Source organism: Bombina bombina, chromosome 6 (assembly GCF_027579735.1).
Source record: "Bombina bombina isolate aBomBom1 chromosome 6, aBomBom1.pri, whole genome shotgun sequence".
In the NCBI taxonomy this organism is placed as follows: domain Eukaryota; kingdom Metazoa; phylum Chordata; class Amphibia; order Anura; family Bombinatoridae; genus Bombina; species Bombina bombina.
This window is the reverse complement of record NC_069504.1, coordinates 954157410-954177283: the sequence shown is the minus strand read 5'-3', so window position 1 is coordinate 954177283 and position 19874 is coordinate 954157410. Positions and strand designations below refer to the sequence as shown.

The 19874-nt window shown below is 43.1% G+C and overlaps 1 protein-coding gene across 1 annotated transcript in view; it reads left to right on the top strand.

Moving 5' to 3' along the window:
* HARS1 (histidyl-tRNA synthetase 1) overlaps positions 1 to 19874 on the top strand; it is a 115221-nt gene that overhangs the window by 68760 nt on the left and 26587 nt on the right.

The window sequence follows — 19874 nt, the reverse complement described above, 5'->3', positions numbered from 1 at the left end:
AAAGGAACACTCAAATCAAACTACTCAAACACTGTGCCTTTTCTTCTTAAAGACACGATGAGTCCACAGATTTTGTGTTTTAACTAGCTAATATTTGTCATGCCTAATGCCTTGCTGCTGGGTCAACATGTATTCTAAAATAAATCCTAAAATGTAGCTCAAACATTTTGCAAATCTTAACCCTTCTAAAGACACTATGTTCTCAAAGTTTCTGATTTTCTTAACACTTTTTTTGTTTATTTCATAGGAATGATAATTAAAAATATATCCTCTAAAAATAGCAACAATCTTAAAAGGACACTGCTCCCCACAGAGCAGAAATACCCCCCCCCCCAACTTTTCTCCAAAGCATTCTACAGCTGTCAAGATTTGACTTAAAGTAGGGTTGCCACCTGTCTGAGATTGACCCGGACCGTCCGGGTTTCAAACTGTGTCAGGATTTCCTGCATACTCTGGCACAGACATGCAAATATCTGGGTTTAAGCTGGTGCCCACATTTCACTGCCGACTCCAATATATCAAAATATCAGCTAGTTTCTAATCAGTTAAAAGACCAACTGTTACAAGTAATTGATCTGGATGGGAATTAGCTTGTGCCTTGAAATCAATGCATTAATAAGCAGAGCATAAAGCCTGCTTGTAGTGACATCACCAGGAATAAATGTAAGTGACCAGGAAGACTCAAGGGGAATAGAACATATGAGGAGTCTGCAGCAGTTAATAAAACTGTACTATTTCCTCAGTAGTGTTTAGTAGTTGCCATGTTGCTAACCATAATTAAATTTGAGTGACCAGAAAGACTCCTGGGGAATAGAATAGAGGGGAAGTCTGTAGCCTGGGCTTAAAATGAATGTACATTTTCACTAATGAATGCCCTGTTTTTAAAAATACTATTAAAAACAGGGGCATTGTCATTCATGAAAGTTTACATAGCAGCTGTTTTTTTAAAATACTTACCTTTTATTCCTTTCAAGCTTAGAACACCGGAGCAGCGTTTTCTGCCGCCCCCAGGTCGTCTCTTCTTACGTCAGAAATGACGAATCCGGCTTCCTCAAATCACGGGGTGGCCTCAGGCAATGTTTGCTCTGGGGGGGGGGGAGCCGTTATTGGAGGAAGCCGAATTCGTCATTTCTGACGTAAGAAAAGAGGACCTGGGGCGGGGGAATCGCTGCTCTGGTGTTCCAAGCTTGAAAGGAATAAAAGGCAAGTATTTCTCCAACATAGGTGTGTCCGGTCCACGGCGTCATCCTTACTTGTGGGATATTCTCTTCCCCAACAGGAAATGGCAAAGAGCCCAGCAAAGCTGGTCACATGATCCCTCCTAGGCTCCGCCTACCCCAGTCATTCTCTTTGCCGTTGTACAGGCAACATCTCCACGGAGATGGCTTAGAGTTTTTTAGTGTTTAACTGTAGTTTTTATTATTCAATCAAGAGTTTGTTATTTTAAAATAGTGCTGGTATGTACTATTTACTCTGAAACAGAAAAGAGATGAAGATTTCTGTTTGTATGAGGAAAATGATTTTAGCAACCGTTACTAAAATCCATGGCTGTTCCACACAGGACTGTTGAGAGGAATTAACTTCAGTTGGGGGAACACTGAGCAGTCTTTTGCTGCTTGAGGTATGACACATTCTAACAAGACGATGTAATGCTGGAAGCTGTCATTTTCCCTATGGGATCCGGTAAGCCATTTTTATTCAGACAGTAAATAAGGGCTTCACAAGGGATTATTAAGACTGTAGACATTTTCTGGGCTAAATCGATCATATTTACACATATTTAGCCTTGAGGAATCATTTAATCTGGGTATTTTTTGTAAAATAATATCGGCAGGCACTGTTTTTGACACCTTATTCTATAGGGGCTTTCCCTAATCTTAGTCAGAGCCTCATTTTCGCGCCGGTATGGCGCACTTGTTTTTGAGAAAAGCATGACATGCAGCTGCATGTGTGTGGAGCTCTGATACATAGAAAAGTCTTTCTGAAGGCATCATTTGGTATCGTATTTCCCTTTGGGCTTGGTTGGGTCTCAGCAAAGCAGATTCCAGGGACTGTAAAGGGGTTAAATATAAAAACGGCTCCGGTTCCGTTATTTTAAGGGTTAAAGCTTCCAAATTTGGTGTGCAATACTTTTAAGGCTTTAAGACACTGTGGTGAAATTTTGGTGAATTTTGAACAATTCCTTCATACTTTTTCGCAATTGCAGTAATAAAGTGTGTTCAGTTTAAAATTTAAAGTGACAGTAACGATTTTATTTTAAAATGTTTTTTGTGCTTTGTTATCAAGTTTATGCCTGTTTAACATGTCTGAACTACCAGATAGATTGTGTTCTGACTGTGGGGAAGCCAAGGTTCCTTCTCATTTAAATAGATGTGATTTATGTCATAACAAATCTAGTAAAAATGATGCCCAAGATGATTCCTCAAGTGAGGGGAGTAAGCATGGTACTGCATCATCCCCTCCTTCGTCTACACCAGTCTTGCCCATACAGGAGGCCCCTAGTACATCTAGCGCGCCAATACTCCTTACTATGCAACAATTAACGGCTGTAATGGATAATTCTATCAAAAACATTTTAGCCAATATGCCCACTTATCAGCGAAAGCGCGACTGCTCTGTTTTAGAAAATACTGAAGAGCATGAGGACGCTGATGATATTGTTTCTGAAGGGCCCCTACACCAGTCTGAGGGGGCCAGGGTGGTTTTGTCTGAGGGAGAAATTTCAGATTCAGGAAAAATTTCTCAACAAGCTGAACCTGATGTGATTACTTTTAAATTTAAGTTGGAACATCTCCGCGCTCTGCTTAAGGAGGTGTTATCCAATTTGGATGATTGTGATTATCTGGTCATTCCAGAAACACTATGTAAAATGGACAAGTTCCTAGAGGCCCCGGGGCCCCCCGAAGCTTTTCCTATACCCAAGCGGGTGGCGTACATTGTTAATAAAGAATGGGACAGGCCCGGTATACCTTTCGTACCTCCCCCCATATTTAAAAAATTGTTTCCTATAGTCGACCCCAGAAAGGACTTATGGCAGACAGTCCCCAAGGTCGAGGGGGCGGTTTCTACTCTAAACAAGCGCACCACTATACCCATAGAAGATAGTTGTGCTTTCCAAGATCCTATGGATAAAAAATTAGAAGGTTTGCTAAAAAAAGATGTTTGTTCAGCAAGGTTACCTTCTACAACCAATTGCATGCATTGTCCCTGTCACTACAGCCGCGTGTTTCTGGTTCGATGAGCTAGAAAAGGCGATTATTAGTAATTCTTCTTCTTATGAGGAGATTATGGACAGAATTCGTGCTCTTAAATTGGCTAATTCTTTCACCCTAGACGCCACCTTGCAATTGGCTAGGTTAGCGGCGAAAAATTCTGGGTTTGCTATTGTGGCGCGCAGAGCGCTTTGGTTGAAATCTTGGTCAGCGGATGCGTCTTCCAAGAACAAATTGCTTGACATTCCTTTCAAGGGGAAAACACTGTTTGGCCCTGACTTGAAAGAGATTATCTCTGATATCACTGGGGGCAAGGGCCACGCCCTTCCTCAGGATAGGTCTTTCAAGGCCAAAAATAAACCTAATTTTCGTCCCTTTCGCAGAAACGGACCAGCCCCAAGTGCTACGTCCTCTAAGCAGGAGGGTAATACTTCTCAAGCCACTCCAGCCTGGAGACCAATGCAAGGCTGGAACAAAGGAAAGCAGGCCAAGAAACCTGCCACTGCTCCCAAGACAGCATGAGATGCGGGCCCCCGATCCGGGACCGGATTTGGTGGGGGGCAGACTCTCTCTCTTCACTCAGGCTTGGGCAAGAGATGTTCTGGATCCTTGGGCGCTAGAAATAGTCTCCCAAGGTTATCTTCTGGAAGTGATTCATCCTGTTCCATTAAAAGAACGAGGGATGGGGTTCTACTCCAATCTGTTCGTAGTTCCCAAAAAAAGAGGGAACGTTCAGACCAATCTTAGATCTCAAGATCCTAAACAAGTTTCTCAAGGTTCCATCGTCCAAAATGGAAACCATTCGAACAATCCTTCCATCCAGGAAGGTCAATTCTTGACCACGGTGGATTTAAAGGATGCGTATTTACATATTCCTGTCCACAAGGAACATCATCGGTTCCTAAGGTTCGCATTCCTGGACAAGCATTACCAGTTCGTGGCGCTTCCTTTCGGATTAGCCACTGCTCCAAGGATTTTCACAAAGGTACTAGGGTCCCTTCTGGCGGTGCTAAGACCAAGGGGCATTGCTGTAGTACCTTACTTGGACGACATTCTGATTCAAGCGTCGTCCCTTCCTCAAGCAAAGGCTCACACGGACATAGTCCTGGCCTTTCTCAGATCTCACGGATGGAAAGTGAACGTGGAAAAGAGTTCTCTATCTCCGTCGACAAGAGTTCCCTTCTTGGGAACAATAATAGACTCCTTAGAAATGAGGATTTTTCTGACAGAGACCAGAAAAACAAAACTTCTAACTCTTGTCGGATACTTCATTCCGTTCCTCTTCCTTCCATAGCGCAGTGCATGGAAGTGATAGGTTTGATGGTAGCGGCAATGGACATAGTTCCTTTTGCGCGCATTCATCTAAGACCATTACAACTGTGTATGCTCAGTCAGTGGAATGGGGACTATACAGTCTTGTCTCCGAAGATACAAGTAAATCAGAGGACCAGAGACTCACTCCGTTGGTGGCTGTCCCTGGACAACCTGTCACAAGGGGTGACCTCCCGCAGACCAGAGTGGTCATTGTCACGACCGACGCCAGTCTAATGGGCTGGGGCGCGGTCTGGGGATCCCTGAAAGCTCAGGGTCTTTAATCTCGGGAAGAATCTCTTCTACCGATAAATATTCTGGAACTGAGAGCGATATTCAATGCTCTCAAGGCTTGGCCTCAGCTAGCGAGGGCCAAGTTCATACGGTTTCAATCAGACAACATGACGACTGTTGCGTACATCAACCATCAGGGGGGAACAAGGAGTTCCCTGGCGATGGAAGAAGTGACCAAAATCATTCTATGGGCGGAGACTCGCTCCTGCCACCTGTCTGCAATCCACATCCCAGGAGTGGAAAATTTTGAAGCGGATTTTCTGAGTCGTCAGACATTGCATCCGGGGGAGTGGGAACTCCATCCGGAACTCTTTGCCCAAATCACTCAACTGTGGGGCATTCCAGACATGGATCTGATGGCCTCTCGTCAGAACTTCAAGGTTCCTTGCTACGGGTCCAGATCCAGGGATCCCAAGGCGACTCTAGTAGATGCACTAGTAGCACCTTGGACCTTCAAACTAGCTTATGTATTCCCGCCGTTTCCTCTCATCCCCAGGCTGGTAGCCAGGATCAATCAGGAGAGGGCGTCGGTGATCTTGATAGCTCCTGCGTGGCCACGCAGGACTTGGTATGCGGATCTGGTGAATATGTCATCGGCTCCACCATGGAGGCTACCTTTGAGACGAGACCTTCTTGTTCAAGGTCCGTTCGAACATCCGAATCTGGTCCCACTCCAGCTGACTGCTTGGAGATTGAACGCTTGATCTTATCAAAGCGAGGGTTCTCAGATTCTGTTATTGATACTCTTGTTCAGGCCAGAAAGCCTGTAACTAGAAAAATTTACCACAAAATTTGGAAGACATATATCTGTTGGTGTGAATCTAAAGGATTCCCTTGGGACAAGGTTAAGATTCCTAAGATTCTATCCTTCCTTCGAGAAGGATTGGAAAAAGGATTATCTGCTAGTTCCTTGATGGGACAGATTTCTGCCTTGTCTGTGTTACTTCACAAAAAGCTGGCAGCTGTGCCAGATGTTTATGCCTTTGTTCAGGCTCTGGTTAGAATCAAGCCTGTTTACAAACCTTTGACTCCTCCTTGGAGTCTCAACTTAGTTCTTTCAGTTCTTCAGGGGGTTCCGTTTGAACCCTTACATTCCGTTGATATTAAGTTATTATCTTGGAAAGTTTTGTTTTTGGTTGCAATTTCTTCTGCTAGAAGAGTTTCAGAATTATCTGCTCTGCAGTGTTCTCCTCCTTATCTGGTGTTCCATGCAGATAAGGTGGTTTTACGTACCAAAAGTTGTTTCTAACAAAAACATTAACCAGGAGATAGTCGTGCCTTCTCTGTGTCCGAAACCAGTTTCGAAGAAGGAACGTTTGTTGCACAATTTGGATGTTGTTCGCGCTCTAAAATTCTATTTAGATGCTACAAAGGATTTTAGACAAACATCTTCCTTGTTTGTTGTTTATTCTGGTAAAAGGAGAGGTCAAAAAGCAACTTCTACCTCTCTCTCCTTTTGGTTTAAAAGCATCATCAGATTGGCTTACGAGACTGCCGGACGGCAGCCTCCTGAAAGGATCACAGCTCTTTCCACTAGGGCTGTGGCTTCCACATGGGCCTTCAAGAACGAGGCTTCTGTTGATCAGATATGTAGGGCAGCGACTTGGTCTTCACTGCACACTTTTACCAAATTTTACAAGTTTGATACTTTTGCTTCTTCTGAGGCTATTTTTGGGAGAAAGGTTTTGCAAGCCGTGGTGCCTTCCATTTAGGTGACCTGATTTGCTCCCTCCCTTCATCCGTGTCCTAAAGCTTTGGTATTGGTTCCCACAAGTAAGGATGACGCCGTGGACCGGACACACCTATGTTGGAGAAAACAGAATTTATGTTTACCTGATAAATTACTTTCTCCAACGGTGTGTCCGGTCCACGGCCCGCCCTGGTTTTTTAATCAGGTCTGATAATTTATTTTCTTTAACTACAGTCACCACGGTATCATATGGTTTCTCCTATGCAAATATTCCTCCTTAACGTCGGTCGAATGACTGGGGTAGGCGGAGCCTAGGAGGGATCATGTGACCAGCTTTGCTGGGCTCTTTGCCATTTCCTGTTGGGGAAGAGAATATCCCACAAGTAAGGATGACGCCGTGGACCGGACACACCGTTGGAGAAAGTAATTTATCAGGTAAACATAAATTCTGTTTTTACATAGACTTTTTTTCATAGTATTTTTAAAAACAGGGCTTTCATTAGTGAAAATTTTACATTCACTTTAAAGGGACAATCTACTCCAGAATTTGTATTGTTTAAAAAGAGATAATGCCTTTATTACCCATTACCCAGTTTTGCATAACCAAAACTGTTATATTCACTTTTTACCTCTGTGATTATCTGGTTTCTAAGCCTCTGCACACTTCCCCCTTATCTCAGTTCTTTTGACAGACTTGCATTTTAGCCAATAAGTGCTGACTCTTAAATAACCTTACGGAAGTGAGCAAAATGTTATCTAAATTACACACATGAACTAACAGTGTCTAACTGTCAAAATCTAACAAAATGCACTGAGATAAGAAGCGGTTCAATGGCTTAGAATTTAGCATATGAGCCTACCTAGGTTTTGCTTTCCACAAAGAATACAAAGAGAGCAAAACAAATTTGATGCTAAAAGTAAATTGGAAAGTTTTTTTGTTTTTGTTTTAGTTTTAATTGCATGCGCTATCTGAATAACAAAAGTTTAATTGTGACTAGAATGTTAAAATAAAACTGAATTTTTTTTCCCTCTGATTTATTATCAAGCTTCTGGATTCTGTTAGAAATGTTTGGCTGTAACTGCATCTCACAACATACTTTTACTGCTTTTCAGTGCTTCTTTCTGCAGTTTCCAAAATAAAGCAATCAAAGGCACAGACATGAAAGCAGAAGAACATGCTGTCAGGCAATACACATATTAACCCTTTTACTGAAAGAAAGGTATTTAACAATGTGATAAGCCCTGTTGTGCAGCCAAGGGTTTAATACAGTACTTCCCAACTCCAGTCCTCAGGACCCTTAACAGGCCAGATATTATATCTTAACTAGAGCACAGGTGAACTGATCAGCTGATGGGAGAACTGATTATTTCACCTGTGCTCTAGTTAAGATATAATGAATATGTGGCCTGATGAATATGTGGCCTGTTAAGGGTCCTGAGGACTGGGTTTGGGAAACACTGGGTTAATATGTAACAAAGACAAGTGAACAGTAGTTTTGAAAATACCAGTCAGGTCTCACTTTAAAGGGACGTGAAACAATTTTTTTCTTTCATGATTCAGACAGAGCATGATATTTTAAACAACTTTCCACTGTAAGTAGCTCAGATTGTAGTTTACACATATTTAACCCCTTAACGACCGAGGACGTGCAGGGTACGTCCTCAGAAAAAAGGCAGTTAATGCCTGAGAACGTACCCTGCACGTCCTCGGTTTGGAAAGCAGCTGGAAGCGATCCTGATCACTTCCAGCTGCTTTCCGGTTATTGCAGGATGCCTCAATATCGAGGCATCCTGCAATAACAATTTTTACCCCTCCGGTGCAGAGAGAGCCACTCTGTGGCCCTCTCTACACCGGACATCGATGGCCGCAATCGTTGGTGGGTGGGAGCTGCAGTGGGAGGCGGGTGGGCGGCCATCGATGGTTGCTGACACACAGAGGGGGGCGGGATCGGGGGCGGCAAAGTCAGGGGCGCGCACAGACACGCGCGCGTGCACGGGGGGGCGGCGGGCGGGGCGCGTGCACGGGGAGGGAGCGGGTGGGAACCACTTACACTACACTATGTAAGTGGGAGGAAGAGGGGGAATACATGCCCCAAAAAAAGTAATCTAAGGGATCTGGGAGGGGGTGGGGGTAGGGGTTGGTCGTGGGGAAGCTACACTACAGAAAACCATAGAAAAATAAAATAAAAAACAGAAAATATATTGTAAACTGGGTACTGGCAGACAGCTGCCAGTACCCAAGATGGCCCCCAATAATGCAGAGGGGGGGTTAGAGAGCTGTTTTGGGGGGATCAGGGAGGTTGGGGGCTAAGGGGGGATCCTACAAAGCATATGTAAATATGCTAAAGATTTTTTTTATTTTTTTTTAAAAAAAAAAACACGTTTATTTTAGTACTGGCAGACTTTCTGCCAGTACTTAAGATGGCGGGGACAATTGTGGGGTGGGGGAAGGAAGGGAGCTGTTTGGGAGGGATCAGGGGGTCTGATGTGTCAGGTGGGAGGCTGATCTCTACACTAAAGCTAAAATTAACCCTGCAAGCTCCCTACAAACTACCTAATTAACCCCTTCACTGCTAGCCATAATACACGTGTGATGCGCAGCAGCACTTAGCGGCCTTCTAATTACCAAAAAGCAACGCCAAAGTCATATATGTCTGCTATTTCTGAACAAAGGGGATCCCAGAGAAGCATTTACAATTATTTGTGCCATAATTGCACATGCTGTTTGTAAATAATTTCAGTGAGAAACCTAAAATTGTGAAAAATTTAGCGTTTTTTTTAATTTGATCGCATTTGGCGGTGAAATGGTGGCATGAAATATACCAAAATGGGCCTAGATCAATACTTGGGGTTGTCTACTACACTACACTGAAGCTAAAATTAACCCTAGAAGCTCCCTACATGCTCCCTAATTAACCCCTTCACTGCTGGGCATAATACATGTGTGGTGCGCAGTCGCATTTAGCAGCCTTCTAATTAGTAAAAAGCAAAACCAAAGCCATATATGTCTGCTATTTATGAACAAAGGGGATCCCAGAGAAGCATTTACAACCATGTATGCTATAATTGCATAAGTATTTTGTAAATAATTTCAGTGAGAAACCTAAAGTTTGTGAAAAAGTTAACAATTTTTTTATTTGATCGCATTTGGCGGTGAAACGGTGGCATGAAATATACCAAAATGGGCCTAGATCAATACTTTGGGATGTCTTCTAAAAAAAAATATATACATGTCAATGGATATTCAGGGATTCCTGAAAGATATCAGTGTTCTAATGTAACTAGCGCTAATTTTGAAAAAAAGTGGTTTGGAAATAGCAAAGTGCTACTTGTATTTATGGCCCTATAACTTGCAAAAAAAGCAAAGAACATGTAAACATTGGGTATTTCTAAACTCAGGACAAAATTTAGAAACTATTTAGCATGGTTTTTTTTTGGTGGTTGTAGATGTATAAAAGATTTTGGGGGTCAAAGTTAGAAAAAGTGTGTTTTTTTTTCCATTTTTTTCCTCATATTTTATAATTTTTTTATAGTAAATTATAAGATATGATGAAAATAATGGTATATTTTGAAAGTCTATTTAATGGCAAGAAAAACGGTATATAATATGTGTGGGTACATTAAATGAGTAAGGGGAAAATTACAGCTAAACACAAACACCGTAGAAATGTAAAAATAGCCTTGGTCCCAAACGGACAGAAAATGGAAAAGTGCTGTGGTCATTAAGGGGTTAAATATGTTTTGATGGGTCTGACATATACATAGGCTTGTGTTGCTGGTTGCTTAGCAGATGATTTGTCTACAATCTTTAAAATATTGATTTGATCCTTACACTGACTATAGTACTATGTATACACTTCTTCGTAATACTAGTCACTTATATTTTTTTGTACTTATATGCTGCATAATTTATATTTACAAATATCTGTAGAAGCAGAGAAAAGAGAGGCGCCTTATGGGACAGTATCGTAGTGCAGCGACGGAGACAGCACACACAACGAGTCAGGGTACTCACAAAGATGATGGCATAAACGTATGCCTCACTAGACAGGACGGAACCTTAGTCGCCCGCCAGACAGACCAATGGGAAGATGTATCCGGAACTCCAGGGTCCAATCCACAGCTACAGGAGGTAGAGGCGTCAGAGGAACAAATCGTCCGTGATAGGACCAATTGCTATTAGCTCTTAGTGTGAGAGGCAGGTAACCGGACCAACCCAGAAGCAGTATAACAATGAGCGGGGATATCGTAAAAACAAATTTATTTAAAAATACTGTTAAAACATAGAATATATATGGAATGGAAACAGCAACGCGTTTCTCGACCTTCCGGTCGTTTCAGCCTGATGAAACGACCAGAAGGTCGAGAAACGCGTTGCTGTTTCCATTCCATATATATTCTATGTTTTAACAGTATTTTTAAATAAATTTGTTTTTACGATATCCCCGCTCATTGTTATACTGCTTCTGGGTTGGTCCGGTTACCTGCCTCTCACACTAAAAGCTAATAGCAATTGGTCCTATCACGGACGATTTGTTCCTCTGACGCCTCTACCTCCTGTAGCTGCGGATTGGACCCTGGAGTTCCGGATACATCTTCCCATTGGTCTGTCTGGCGGGCGACTAAGGTTCCGTCCTGTCTAGTGAGGCATACGTTTATGCCATCATCTTTGTGAGTACCCTGACTCGTTGTGTGTGCTGTCTCCTGTCTCTGTCGCTGCACTACGATACTGTCCCATAAGGCGCCTCTCTTTTCTCTGCTTCTACAGATATTTGTAACTACTCCTCTCCAAGAGTGCTGCCGTTAATATTGGTTGCTGGCCATTTCAGGAACTTTGCTTTCCCTGAGACTGTAGTTTGAGCCGGGTCTCGGCTACCAGCTGTGCGCACCTCCATAGGATTTATCCTTTATCATAATTTATATTTAGATTTGATGCATAGGATATATGTATTTAACTATTTGTTTAGGAGTTTCTGTGGTAACCACTTTTACAAGATACGATGAGTCCACGAATTTCATCCTTACTTGTGGGATATCGCCTCCTGGTCAGCAGGAGGAGGCAAAGAGCACCACAGCAGAGCTGTATATATAGCTCCTCCCTTCCCTCCCACCCCAGTCATTCTCTTTGCCTGTGTTAGTGATAGGAAGAGGTAAAGTGAGGTGATAGTTTAGATTCTTCAATCAAGTGTTTGTTATTTTTAAAATGGTACCAGTGTTGTGCTATTTTATTTAGGGTGTAGCCGTATTCCTTGTCAGCCTCTAGAGTAGAGCTAAAAAGGTGGCTGTAAAGCAATGGGAACTGGTGGGATTCAATTTTCACTGTGACTCCCATACTAAGTGCTGCCCTTCAGATGATGGTCTTAGCATATCTAACTAAGGCCCTATATGCCTCCACAGCTCTACAGGAGGGAACTGCAGGACCTCTTAAATTTGGGAATGATCATGCTGTCGCTCAGCTTTCAGGCACGTGCAGCTGTTATGTTCTGGGACACTCTTAACTCAGAAAAAGGGCTGTAGTTAGTGCCTATTATATAGGGATTAAACCTTATGTAAGCTCATAGTACTGTGTTTCAAGGGGACACTTGGAAGTACAGGATACAAGAGTCACATAGTCGGGCTGTTTAAGAGATCTCAGGCTCCTACTGTGACAATGTTTTTATTTCAAGAGGCTGTTTATGACGCTTGGGATTTGGTTCCGGAGCTAAGAGGCTCCGTACTGGATGTGATACGTGTTTGTTACTGGGGCAGTGTATTTATGCTTCTGTGAGCAGGTCTGGGCAAGCGGTCTTAGATTCAGAGTAATCTAGGTTGCGGTCGCTTGGTTTTTTTCTTCCCGGCCATCGCTCGTCGATTCTTTGACGGAGGTCCTCTCATTGTATTGCCGCCCACGAGGGGCGGGGTTAGTTTTGCGCGCTTTAGATCGGATGCGTCTAGAAGCTGCGCATTTTCTTCCGACATCGGGACTTGGCAGAGGACGTTGTTCCCAGATGCTTACTGAGACCGCATGGTTGTCGTTATAGAGCAGGCGGTCTTAAGCGTCGGGGAGCCTTGCAGTCTGTGTCAGTGTGTCGTTGGGGCAGGTAGGCGCCGCAGCGGAGCTGTGGCGAGGTGCTCTGGTGCTTAAGTTTTATTTTTCACACGGATTGATGTAAAATATAAATAAGGGTTTCTTACCAAACGCTTTGGGATACACTAATTTGATGTAAAATATAAATAAGGGTTTATTACCAAACGCTTTGGAATACACTTATTTGATGTAAAATAAAAATAAGGGTTTATTACCAAACGCTTTGGGATTCACTGATTTGATATAAAATATAAATAAGAGGTGTGTTAAACGCTTTGGGATCAGTCCCACTGTTTTTTTCATTAGATTATCAACAGTCACATCAGGCTGTTTTTTTTATTTATTTTTTTTAATATTTTTATTGAGGTAATTAAAACATACAATATAGGTTGAAAATGCAATTTCAAATATTTTCTAAAGACAGGTTACAGTATGACACGACAGTTCACCAACTAAATAAAATAACCTTGTAAGTAACATCTCTATTACATGAATTATTAGTTGAACACATAAAAAATAAAATTATAACAGTGAAACCTCATTTTTATAATTATGAAACCTCCTCTGAAAAGGAAAGGCCACTCTTGGACCATGAAAGAGGAGAGTACTTAATGGAGGTGAGTTTATTAAGCCTATAGCCACTTTTGGGCTACATTTCTGATGTTCCCTCGTTGAACTAAAGGCCACTCTTGGGCCTGTACAAATTCATGTGACATAGAGAGGGGGGACTGATAAATCTCAAAGGCCTCTCTTGGGCCAAAATGATAATGCATCCTACTCAACGTTTCAATAAACTAGATATTAGCAATGGCAATGAAAGTACCATAGCTTGCAGAGTTAATAGCATTGTAAAACGGTCAGAGCACACACAACACTTCAAGAGAACATGAAAACTAGAGGTTACGTTGTATATATACATATAGGTTCTGTGGTGCACATATATCCCTAGACAACTAGTTCGTATAATACAACCCAAAGCTGGTCCTTAACATTTATCTAGGTAAGGCACATGACATAGATAGCGAAGTGCCGAAACTTATAAAATGTAGAAAAAATGTGATATATAAGAGCGATTATTCTGCGGTACACCTTGGCATAATTTTATCAACCTTGGGGCAGAAACAGTCTCACATATAAGCAATATATAGTATAGGAATGATCTCTGGAACTAGCACATAGAATATACAGACTGCATTATAGAACACGTTAAAGGTGGAGATGTGGCACTAGGTCACTGACCACTAAATGCTGAGGATTTCTAATAGTATAAGGTATAAACAAATGAGGACAATGCCCCCTATAATCAATGCAAGGTGTTGTTCCATAAAGGCGGATTGCAGCAAATATAGGTCAATTGTTATTTATTATCTAGTCGAAGAATACACTTCATGCAAAGGCCGTCTATGCGGTTCCCATCCAGCTATGTACAGGCGGTAATTTTATATTAAGAGGCAGTATGCCTGATGGGTACAAAGACTGACCTAATCTATATATACAGCCATCCATACATAATACAAATTGGAAGTTGTGGGTATGTAGCTCTAAAGGCATATTTGGGACAGGATAGGAGCCTTTCAGCTTGTATTATAGCAAAGTTAGGACATATGAAGGGTGTTAGATATAGCTAGCTTCTTGGTCCCAGGGTAAATATGTATCTTCCAAAGACTAAACAGAAAGCCTTATTAAGTGAGATGGTTTAAAGTACTGTTAAGGTATACACTTCATGCTATGTCTGGATTGCTAGAACACTAGCTAAAGTAGCATATCCGACCCCTATATATACAAAAAAGAAAAAACAAAAGAACATGTGTAAGCCTATCAACCAAGCAGGCATGAAACGGTTAGTTACCAACTTTCCAAACATTTTATATTATATAGAGGGGAGAAAAAAAAGCAATAAAATAATAAAGGTGAATAAAATAACGTAAAAAATACAATATGATCACAAATTTTGGAATTACACCAGATCAAACGTCTTGCCTTCTCTGATACAGTTTTCAAAGGGCAATGTGCGGCTCATCTATAAGTCTTTCAGCCGATCCCCTGTTTGTGTCTCAAAGTCAGGGTGTTAATGAGGGTTCCCTGAAGACTTGTTACCCCCCACTGAGTGGACCCTGTCAGGAGCGGATCTCTCTCAAGTAATGTTACCGCCAAGCGGCAACCTTCTGGCGGTCTTGAAAACAATTCTAGTATGTCTCTATGGTTCTGCTTATGGGGGATCGCCTCACGCTCGGGGAAAATGACAGGCACATCAGACAGGGTTGCACTCACCGGCCCTCCCGCGAACGGCCGCTTCACGGAGGAGCTTAGATCTTGTCAGGGTATATGCTTATAGCTGAGGAGATAGTCCCTGGTTTTCTGGCTTGGCGGAGGGGACTGCATTGGAGGTGAGGGCTCTGTGAAATCTGGAATGCTCACGTGGGTTCCGGCATCTTCCTTCACTCCACCGGGTGGTTCTCTGGGTTTATCATGCCGGTGTCCCACCTGCGCTGCTAGCGTGTGTAGGCTGTCGGATTCAGCAGACCAAATCTGCAGCAGTCGTTCATAATGGTCATCAAGTAAGAGGATCACTTCCTCGAGTAGCAAACTGGCATTGGGATCCATCTGTTTTGTTGCGAGTGTGTGTAGCTAGAAAGTCGATCGATCTTCCCTTTTCTATAGTAAGATACAAGTATGGCACTTTATATGACAAGTTGAAGCAAATTGTAGATATGGGAGCATCATCTGGCAGTCCAACTGAGACTGCTTTACCCGGATAACCGGGGAGGGTGTCGAGGCCTTGTATTTAGGCCGCCGCCCTTGGCCTTGACGGTCCGGATCAGAACTTCAGGTTCGTAGAATCAGCAAATCTGGTATCATTCGGTTCAGGAACACTTAATACACATATAGGTAGTCTAATTTTCCAGAAATGCAGCATATATCTGGTTATAATCGGCGGATTGACCAGATCTCACCCAGAGCTTCTGATATTGCATCCTATCATGGACGCTGCCCAGACACGCCCCCACATCAGGCTGTTTTTTTTATATTTTTAAGACTATAATATCAGTTCAACAATCTTTATTGTTTAGGATTATGGATCTTCAGAGCATGACATGTTCATTATGTTTGAATGCCAATGTGGAGCCCCCTGTAACTTTTTGTCCATCATGCACTGAAAGGACTTTGCAGTTTAGAGATCACATTTTCTTTAATAAAAATTTGTCAAAAGCAGATGCTTCTCAGGATTCTGCTGAGGAGGTTCAGAGTATGCCGCAACTTTCTTCCCAAGCGTCACAACCATTACCGCTCGCTCAGGCGACGCCTTGTTCTTCAACTGCATCTGCTGCGTTCACCCTGCAGGATATTGCTGCAGTTATGTCATCTACTCTTTCAGAGGCGTTATCTGCTTTGCCAGTACTGCAAGGCAAATGCAGTAGGAAAGAGGCCCATGTGGTCCATGCGACTTCTGATGCTTTTATGGCGATTTCTGATGTACCCTCCCAGGGCTCTGAGTTGGGGGGTATGGAGGCTCTGTCCGAGGGGGAACTTTCTGACTCAGGAAGTGTAAACCCCCCGACAGATTCGGACATGATGTCTTTCAGGTTTAAACTTGAACACCTCCGCCTGTTACTCCGGGAGGTTTTGGTGACTCTGGACGACTGTGATTCAATTGTGGTCCCTCCAGAGAAATTGAGTAAGATGGACAGATATTTAGAGGTCCCTTCTTATTCTGATGTTTTCCCAGTTCCTAAGAGAACTTCGGAAATTATTGCTAAGGAATGAGAGAGACCGGGTATTCCATTCTCCCCTTCTCCTGTTTTCAAGAAAATGTACCCTATAGCTGACGCCATTCAGGATTCTTGGCAGACGATCCCTAAGGTGGTGGGAGCTATTTCTACCTTGGCTAAACGAACTACTATTCCTATTGAGGATAGTTGTGCCTTCAAAGACCCTATCGATAAGAAGTTGGAGGGTCTCCTCAAAAAGATCTATGTTCATCAGGGGTTGCTATTGCAACCGGCGGCCTGCATTGTTACAGTCACGACTGCGGCTGCTTTTTGGTTTGATGCCTTAGAAGAGTCTCTTAAAACTGAGACTTCTTTGGAAGAAATACAGGATAGAATTAAAGCTCTTAAGTTAGCCAATTCTTTTATTACTGATGCTTCCTTTCAGATTACCAAATTGGCATCTAAGAGTTCAGGATTTTCCATTTTAGCACGCAGAGCCTTATGGTTAAAATCTTGGTCTGCGGATGTGTCATCTAAATCTAAGCTTTTGGCTGTTCCTTACAAGGGGAAGACCCTGTTAGGGCCTGACTTGAAGGAAATTATTTCTGACATCACGGGAGGCAAGGGTCACCTCCTCCCTCAGGATAAAAAGTACAAACAGAGAGGGCGACACAGTAATTTTCGTTCCTTTCGAAATTTCAAGGGAGTTCCCTCTTCCGCTAAACAGGAAGGGAATTATTCACAAGCCAAGTCCACTTGGAGACCCAACCAGTCTTGGAACAAAGGTAAACAATCCAAGAAGCCAGCTGCTGCTACCAAGTCAGCATGAAGGGTCGGCCCCCCGATCGGGGACCGGATCTAGTAGGGTTCAGACTTTCTCACTTTGTCCAGGCTTGGATAAGAGATGTTCAGGATCCTTGGACACTAGAAATTGTGTGTCAGGGGTATCAGTTGGAGTTCAGAAATTCTTCCCCCAGGGGAAGGTTCCTTCTTTCTCGATTATCTGTCGACCAGATAAAAAGAGAGGCGTTCTTACGTTGTGTAGGAGACCTCTTTTCCGTGGGAGTATTATGTCCCTTTCCAATACAGGGACAGGGTTTTTATTCCAATCTGTTTGTAGTTCCCAAAAAGGAGGGAACGTTCCGACCCATTTTAGACCTCAAAAGTCTAAACATATTTCTCAGAGTTCCATCCTTCAAGATGGAAACTATTCGGACCATTCTTCCATTGATCCAGGAGGGTCAATTTATGACTACAGTGGATCTAAAGGATGCATATCTTCATGTTCCTATCCACAGAGATCATCACAAGTTCCTGAGGTTTGCCTTTCTGGACAAACATTTTCAGTTCGTGGCCCTTCCTTTCGGTCTGGCCACGGCACCCAGAATTTTCACAAAGGTTCTGGGGTCTCTGCTGGCAGTTCTCAGACCGCGGGGCATTGCAGTGGCACCTTATCTGGACGATATTCTGATCCAGGCGTCGTCTTATCAACTGGCAAAGTCTCATACCGACATTGTTCTGTCCTTTTCTGAAGACTCACGGGTGGAAAGTAAATCTGGAAAAGAGTTTGTTAGTTCCACAGACAAGAGTTCCTTTCTTGGGAACTCTAATCGACTCTCTATCCATGAAAATCTTTTTTGACGGAGGTCAGAAAGTTAAAGATTCTGAATACATGCCGAACCCTTCAGTCTAATTCTTGTCCGTCAGTGGCTCAGTGCATGGAGGCAATTGGATTGATGGTAGCGGCAATGGACATCATTCCGTTTGCTCGTTTTCATCTCAGACCTCTGCAACTGAGCATGCTCAGACAGTGGAATGGAGATTATACGAATTTGTCTCCTCAAATAGACCTAGATCAGGAGACAAGGGACTCTCTTCTATGGTGGTTGTCGCTGGATCATCTGTCCCAGGGGACATGCTTCCGCAGACCCTCATGGGTGATAGTGACAACGGACGCCAGTCTGATAGGATGAGGAGCAGTCTGGAACTCCCTGAGGGCTCAGGGTGTATGGACTCAATCGGAGTCTCTACTTCCCATCAATATCCTAGAGTTTAGAGCAATATTCAATGTGCTTCAGGCTTGGCCTCAGTTGTTTTCGGCCCAATTCATCAGATTCCAGTCGGACAACATAACGACGGTGGCTTACATCAATCATCAAGGAGGAACAAGAAGTTCCTTAGCGATGACAGAAGTAGCCAGGATAATACAGTGGGCGGAGTCTCACTCTTGCCATCTGTCGGCTATCCATATCCTAGGTGTGGACAACTGGGAGGAGGATTTTCTGAGCAGACAGACATTTCATCCGGGAGAGTGGGAACTCCATCCGGAGGTATTTTCCAGCTTGATTCTCAGATGGGGCAGGCCGGAGTGGGATCTCATGGCATCTCGTCAGAATGCCAAGCTTCCGAGGTACGGGTCCAGGTCCAGGGATCCCCAGGCCGAGCTGATAGATGCCTTGGCAGTGCCTTGGTCTTTTAGCCTAGCTTATGTGTTCCCTCCATTTGCTCTCCTGCCCTGGGTGATTGCTCAAATCAAACAGGAGAGGGCATCGGTGATCCTCATCGCTCCTGCGTCGCCTCGCAGGACTTGGTATGCCGATCTGGTGGACATGTCATCTCTGCCTCCGTGGAAACTTCAGTTGAGGAAAGATCTCATTCAGGGACCCTTCCATTATCCGAATCTAGTTTCTCTGCAGCTAACTGCTTGGAGATTGAACGCTTAATTTTATCTTAGCGGGGGGTTTCTGATTTGGTCATAGATACCTTGATTCAGGCACGTAAGCCTGTTAATAGAAAAATTTACCATAAGATATGGCGTAAATATCTTTATTGGTGCGAATCCAAGGGCTACTCATGGAGTAGGGTTAGGATTCCCAAGATTTTGTCTTTTCTCCAAGACGGATTGGAGAAAGGGTTGTCGGCAAGTTCCTTAAAGGGACAGATTTCTGCCTTGTCTATTTTGTTACACAAGTGTCTGGCAGATGTTCCAGATGTTCAATCTTTCTCTTGTTAAGTGTATCCAGTCCACGGATCATCCATTACTTATGGAATATATTCTCCTTCCCAACAGGAAGCTGCAAGAGTCCACCCACAGCAAAGCTGCTATATAGCTCCTCCCCTAACTGCCATATTCAGTCATTCTCTTGCAAGCCTCAACATAGATAGGAGGTTGTGAGAGTCTGTGGTGCTTTCTACTTAGTTTATTCTTCAATCAAAAGTTTGTTATTTTTAAATGGCACCGGAGTGTGCTGTTTATCTCAGGCAGTATTTGGAAGAAGAATCTGCCTGCGTTTTTCTATGATCTTAGCAGACGTAACTAAGATCCATTTGCTGTTCTCACACATTCTGAGGAGTGAGGTACTTCAGAGGGGGAATGGCGTGCAGGTTTTCCTGCAGATAAGGTATGTGCAGTAAAATATTTTTCTAGGAATGGAATTGACTAAGAAAATACTGCTGATACCGAAGTAATGTAAGTAAAGCCTTAAATGCAGCGATAGCGACTGGTATCAGGCTTATTAATAGAGATACATACTCTTATAAAAATGTGTTTTAAAACGTTTGCTGGCATGTTTAATCGTTTTTTAATGTAC